At 36.8% G+C, this 6,204-nt stretch overlaps 1 pseudogene; it reads left to right on the top strand.

Moving 5' to 3' along the window:
- The first annotated feature begins 3,918 nt into the window (after positions 1–3,918).
- Positions 3,919–4,828, top strand: LOC136166423 (olfactory receptor 4P4-like; annotated as a pseudogene).
- The last annotated feature ends 1,376 nt before the right edge of the window (positions 4,829–6,204 follow it).

The raw sequence follows: 6,204 nt of genomic DNA, 5'->3' as shown, positions 1-6,204 counted from the left end.
TGGGTGTAATTAAGTCTTGAGAGATAATTTCCAAATTTCTATCCTAATGATAATGGTGTGATGTTTTTAAGGAAACATAAATTATCTTCTTATTTTCTCTTACTACACTTATGTAAAATGATAATAAAGATTACAAAAATATTCAGTTTATATTTTAACATATACCATGGTAAACAACAGCAACTTCAGTCTTTGAAGAAATTATTTTAGGAAAAGTGAAAAATAGATAAATATCCATACTATTTCATCAGTGCTGTCATGTTATAGAAATATTGAACCATACCTGTGGTAACCCTCGAGATTCAATTAAATAAATAAGACTCAAGTCTGTCTTATAGATCCTTTTAGTATTACTAACTTTATTTCTATAATTATAACCTCAGATACATTGACTTCTATAAAATGCGTGTGGATTTTTTCCCCTCCTGCCTCTGTTGTGCTTTTAATCACTGTAGCTCAAACAATACTTACCTAAACGCATCTTTTGGGTGGACAATTCACAGGAGAGTCAAATGTATTCCATATCTGTTTGCTGTGTGAAATCACAGTCTCAGAAAAATAAAAGGAAACAGCCTGAAGGATAGCCTGACATTTCAAAAAAATGCAAAATCTTACAGAAGTGAGCTTTGTCCTTAGTCACACATGTATATTTTGTTGTTATTGTTGTTTAGTCAACTAAACCACTAAGTTCTGTTCAACTCTTTGCAACCGCATGGACTGTAGCCTGCCAGGCTTCTCCCTCCATTGGATTTCCCAGGCAATAATACTGAAGTGGGTTGACATTTCCTTCTCCAAGGGCTTCTTCCCTGCCCAGAGATAGAACTTGAGTCTCCTGCTTGGCAGATGGATTCTTTACCACTGAGCCACCAAGGAAGCCTTGTGTATACCTTAAATTTCTATTAAATGTTGGGATTTTCAACAATTTTACATAATTTTTTGATCTGAGTGATTGAAATCTTAAAACTTGAAATCTTCTAGATTAATTTTTTTGGTGGTTATTTTCAAAAGAGGGAATTCAGAAAAATCCATATATTAATTTGAGGACAAACTGAGAGTTTTAAGCCTTTACATATTTGTGTTTGGGAAAAGACATTCCAGCATGATGAAAATAGTACGAGATTCCACACCATGCAGAATTTGTTTAGATATAGAATTCTCCTTGGTGCTTGTAGAAACTTGTATTCTAGCTGCCTTATCTGCAAAACAGGGGCACTAATACCTTCCCTAACAATTGGTGGTAAAAGGGAAATGACTAGTAAATGAAACATTTTTAGCATTGTGTCTAGAACATATACAGATTTTCCTACATGGCACAGTGTTAGTGAGTCTGCCTGACAGTGCAGGAGACCCAGGAAACAGTGGCTCAGTTCTTGGTTCACAGGACATCCCCGGGAGTAGGAAATGGCAGCCTTGCTCTGGTATTCTTTCCTGGAAAATTCCATGGACAGAAGAGCTCTCCAGTCCATGGGGTTGCAAAGAGTAGAACATGATGGAGTACACATGCCAGAACATATAGTTAGCATATGATTATTTCAGATTTTTATTCTAATTACAGCAAATAAGGAATACTACAAATTTTAATTTCATGATTTTCTTTGCTATTGATATGTTAAACACTGAAAGATAAACAAAATCCTATCAAATTTCCCTTGATGGGTTTTTTGCACTGTTTATATACTTTTTTGACTTAAGTCATAAATCCTTTTTCCTAATACACTTTATTTAAGTGCTTTTTTTCCCCTTTAAATTGTAGCTGATGTCTTCGCAAATAGTTCCTCACAGAGATTTTTCTTAAAGAATTTCAAGTCTTAGGAAACTCTTTAACAGGAAAATATGTGAAAAAGTTAACTCAATGTTCTTCCTTCACTCAAAAAACGCATGCATCTAAGTATTTATATGGGTGGTGTGTGTATGTGTGGGGATGTGTGGATATGCATGTGGGTGTGTGGAGAGAGAGAGAGAGAGAGAGAGAGAGAGAGAGCGAGAGAAAGGGGACAGGGTAGGAAAAGGAAAGGAACAATCAACTATACGGAGTTTTTATGAATTTTAGTAAAAGAAAACCAGAAGGAAAATAAGAGCTACTCTAAAGGATATTTTCTCATGAGAATGCATTTTCCAAAGGGATGTTCACTTTGGAAAATTTGTGCAGCAGTGCTCCAGATGTTGAGTGCTGAGACTTAAATCAATATATAAGAAACATTCTAAAACAAGAGATGCACTTCCTACAGTTTTGATTCTCCAGTTTTTCTATAATTTCGTACTAAAATCTTAATGAAAAGTTATCTTAAATTTGTTTATGTCATGTGATCAGTATTCCACATAAACTAGATTTCTCCATTTATATATAAATAAGTTCTTTAATAACCTCTCTTTTTTATACAGACTAAACTTGTGTTAGTCTGTGTAACAGAAGCACTGATGTTTCTTGCTTAGGTTTATGTAAGTCTAATATGGATTTGTCAACCAATTTCCCTGTTATGGAATAGAAAATCTAAAGATAAAACAATTAACTAATGAACATGGCAGTATTTATTTTCTTAGAGAACAGTGTTTTTTCTCCAATTGTATGTTAGAATATTGTCCTGTGGAGCTGACAAGTCAGAACAATAGCCTATTTATATTAGATATTCTTTACACACTTTTTTTTGACATGATGCAAACAGATCCACTGTTATCAGTTTCACTTATCAGTTGATGAAAGAAGCTCCGAGAGTATTAGCTACTCAGTGCTCACAACAGCATCAACAAACAAACAAAACTAACAAGAACATGGGAGCCTAGATGCTCATCTTCATGATCATTTGATGATGGATCTATACAATACATCATAGTGTTTCTCAGTAGTACCATTTGGACACAGGCCACTGAAATTAACAATGTTTGAGGCAAACCATGACTTTGCTGTGGAGGACATTTGATTATGGGTAGAAGGTGATGATTTCAACATATTGATTTCTCTGCTCCTAGGTATACCATATCAAAAAGGTGGCACTGTTCAAAATGTGTATTTAATAAGTAGGTTATTCTTTAATCACATAAAGTTCTTCAGATTTCAAAAGAAAACTTCTAGTTCTTGAAAATGTTTATAAAGTATCAACAGTAACCTCTATATTTTGAATAATCAGAAAAATGGAGTTTTAATATAGTAATACCCCATCTTCCTATATTCACATGCCCCACATTGTACCTAAATCTCTTGTTCCCAGCTACTCCATGTTCTGAATCTTGACCACAACTACCAAGGAGGACCCTTGAAACTATTAATACTTTTAACTAATTTAGGTAGGCTCTACTATAATTATAGCATGCTTTGTTTTAATTTCAGGAATATATATATGGAGCTCCACTGATTGTGTGGAATGCTCATCTGTGACTGGAACTTTATACAAGATCCATATGCACATGGAGAATGGGAGAGATTTTCTTAAAGCTATGTAGGTGACTAAAGGCTGAAATGGAGAATGACCTTTATCTTCTATGGAGATGGACGAGAGCTGTAATTTCCTGTGGTCAGTGAGTGCTGTTACACAGTTACCAAGAGCATGAAGTCTGGTATCAGAGTCAGATTCATCTTGACTTGACTTTAATTTAGTATCTTAATAATTTGGTGTAATTAACTAAGTCCTCCAATATTTTTGTTTTCCAATATGCAAAATGAGCATCAGTAACTACCTGTTAGTTGGTTATGAGTTAAATCCCTGAAAAATATTTACAAATGATCCAGATTTATATACATATTCTTTTAAAATATCATTTGAAATATGATGCCCATGATCTAAAAACAAACAAAAAAAATAGATTGTAGCAAATTTTTAGTAACACAATTTTTTTAAAAAATGCTATTAAATGTGTATCATGTTCTGTATCATTTCAGATGAACTGAATTTATGTTGTGTATTCTGAACTCAGCTCAGCTCCATGGAAAATCAGAACAATGTCACAGAATTTGTTTTCACAGGGCTGTGGGGAAATAAGAAAATAAAGTTACTGTTCTTCTTGTTCCTGATCTGTTACCTGGCTGTATTAATGGAGAATTTCATCATCTCACTCACCATCACCTGCAGCCATCTAATGCAACAAATGATGTACTATTTTCCCTGTCACCTCTCCCTCATTGATGTCTGCTACACCTCCACGGTGGTTCCCAGGCTAATCAGGGACTTAGCTGCAGCACGAAGAAACATTTCTTATAACAACTGTATGACCCAGCTCTTCACTGCCCACTTGCTGGCAGGTGTGGAAATATTCATTTTGGTGTCCATGGCTTTTGACCACTACATCACCATTGTCAAACCCCTGCACTGCATGGTCATCATGAACAGACAGAGGTGTGACATGCTGATCGTCCTTGCCAGAGTTCTCAGTTTTTGGCATTCTATTGCTTTACTTCTCATGGCACCCAAGTTACCTTTTTGTGGTCTTAATCAGATAGATCATTATGTGTGTGATGTGAAGCCTCTTTTGAAACTGGTGCGCAGGTTCATGTTGTGAGTATCTTAGTGTTTGCAAATTCAGGGATGGTAGCTGTTGCCATTTTTCTTGTCCTAGTAGCTTCTTACATTGTCATGTTATATAATCTTAGAACACATTCCTCTCTAGGGTGAAGGAAAGCTCTCTCTACTTGTAGTTCTCACATAACAGTTGTACTACATTTATCTACATTTATACTCTACCTGCAGAGCATGAGAACAAGGACAAGAAAATCTCTGTGTTTCACACTGTGATTGCTCCCATGCTGAACCCTCTCATCTACACCCTGAGAAACATGGAGATGAAAATCGTCATGAGGAAAGTATGGACTAAAGTGACACATTTAGATTTAAAGTAAATAGGGTGATGTACTTGATGTCCTGAGGACATGTATCCATTGAAATATTATTGAAAACATACTAGCTTTCTTTGGGGAGTTGGACTCAATTACCCTTGACATTGTATGAGTCAAAGAAGCATATTACTGTGATTCAGATCACAGTCTGCTCCTTTAGGGATCCAGCTAGTTCTGGGTGTGACCACTTGGATTTGAGACATTTTAATATAAGAACTGTCCTAAAGCACATCTCCTGTCACATAACAGTCCTCTGTAAAAATTGCTGTGAAACCTTATTTTCCTTGGAATATAATCTAACCTGTTGACTCGTGCATTAGAAAATTATTTGACTAACTAGCTAATCTCAGTGACTGAGCAACTTCACTTTCACTTTTCACTTTCATGCATTGGAGAAGGAAATGGCAACCCACTCCGGTGTTCTTGCCTGGAGAATCCCATGGACAGGGGAGCCTGATGGGTTGCCGTCTATGGGGTTGCATACAGTTGGACATGACTGAAGCGACTTAGCAGCAGCAGCAAATCTCAGAGGCCACACCACATTTAAAGAAAAAATATTGTTATAATAATAGGGTATAGGATAAAGGAGACATGGGTGACTACTGACTCTGTAAGTTTTTATGCCTTTGTCTTGGAAATTTGTTTTAGTTATATTGTTTTCATTTTGAAAATATGTATAAAATGAGATAATATTATAGTTCATAAAAGGTAATATTAAGAGCTTCCCTGGTGGCTCAGATGGTAAAGAATCTGCCTGTATTGTGGGAGACCTGGGTTTGATCCCTGGGTCGGGAAGATCCCTTGGAGAAGGGAATAGCAACCCACTTCAATATTCTTGCCTGGTGAATTCCATGGACAGAGGAGCCTGGTGGGCTACAGTCCAAGGGGTGGCAAAGAGTTGGACATGACTGAGCGACTAACATTTTGTTTCTTTCAATACTTGTGAAATTTTGCAAGGCATGTGGCTACCAGAAACTCATATTGGGTGCTTTTCTTCTTTCTTTACCCTTCTTTCCTCAATCCCCTTTGTTTGGATGCTTTCATCCAGTTATACTGGGCCCCTCTACATTCTCTAAACTTGCCTTAAATCTGCTAGCTCTATTATTTTGCTCTTCTATTTCCTCTGACTAGGATAGCCCTACCCCCTTTGCTTTAGGACCCATCGCTTAAATATAACTTGGGCTCCCCAGTGGTAAAGAATCCACCAGTCAAAGCAGGGGACAAAAGAGTTGTGGGCTCCATCCCTGGGTCAGGAAGACCCCCTGGAATAGGAAATGACAACCCACTCCATTATTCTTGCCTGGATATTTCAACAGACAGAGGATCCTGGTGGGCTACAGTCGATGGGGTTGCAGAGTCAGACACAGATGAGTGACTGA

Source organism: Muntiacus reevesi, chromosome 4 (genome assembly GCF_963930625.1).
Source record: "Muntiacus reevesi chromosome 4, mMunRee1.1, whole genome shotgun sequence".
Lineage (NCBI taxonomy): Eukaryota > Metazoa > Chordata > Mammalia > Artiodactyla > Cervidae > Muntiacus > Muntiacus reevesi.
The sequence above is the reverse complement of the archived record's forward strand: the minus strand, read 5'-3'. Positions and strand labels throughout refer to the sequence as shown.